Source organism: Eimeria mitis, genomic scaffold, assembly GCF_000499745.2.
Source record: "Eimeria mitis Houghton genomic scaffold, Emh_scaff4574, whole genome shotgun sequence".
In the NCBI taxonomy this organism is placed as follows: Eukaryota; Apicomplexa; class Conoidasida; order Eucoccidiorida; family Eimeriidae; genus Eimeria; species Eimeria mitis.
This window is the reverse complement of record NW_013572886.1, coordinates 1-726: the sequence shown is the minus strand read 5'-3', so window position 1 is coordinate 726 and position 726 is coordinate 1.

The following is a 726-nucleotide window of genomic DNA, read 5'->3' as shown; positions in this document are numbered from 1 at the left end:
GGGGCCCCCCGCGCAGCTAGGGGCCTCTTGCGCAGCGTCGTTGTCTCCATATCATCCTCAGCAGCAGCAGAAGCAGCAGCAGGAGAAGACGCTTGGAGAGCTACTTCATCCCTGAGAGAAGCAGCGCACAGACAAAGACAAAGATAGAGACAGAGAGAGAAACAGAGACAGAGATAGAGATAGAGACAGAGACAAAGACAAAGATAGAGACAGAGAGAAACAGAAACAGAGACAGAGACAGAGAGAGAGAGAAACAGAAGCAGAAACAAAGATAGAGACAGAAACAGAGACAGAAACAGAGACAGAGACAGAGACAGAGAGAGAAAAAGAAACAGAGACAGAGATAGAGACAGAGAGAGAGAGAGAGAAACAGAAGCAGAAACAAAGATAGAGACAGACAGAGGAACAGAGACAAAGACAGAGACAAAGAAAGAGACAGAGAGAGAGACAGAGACAGAGACAAAGATAGATACAGAGAGCTATAGAAACAGAGACAGAGACAGATATAGAGACAGAGAAAGAAACAGAGACAGAGACAGAGACAGAGAAACAGAGAGAGAAAAGCAGAGACAAAGAGAGAAAGAGAGAGAGAGACAGAGACAGAAACAGAGAGAGACAAACGAAGAAGGATAAATGCCCAGCAGCATCTCTCTCTGTCTCTCGTCAGCTCTATAATCTATGCCCCAGCAGCACCAAATATATATATATATATATATATATATATAT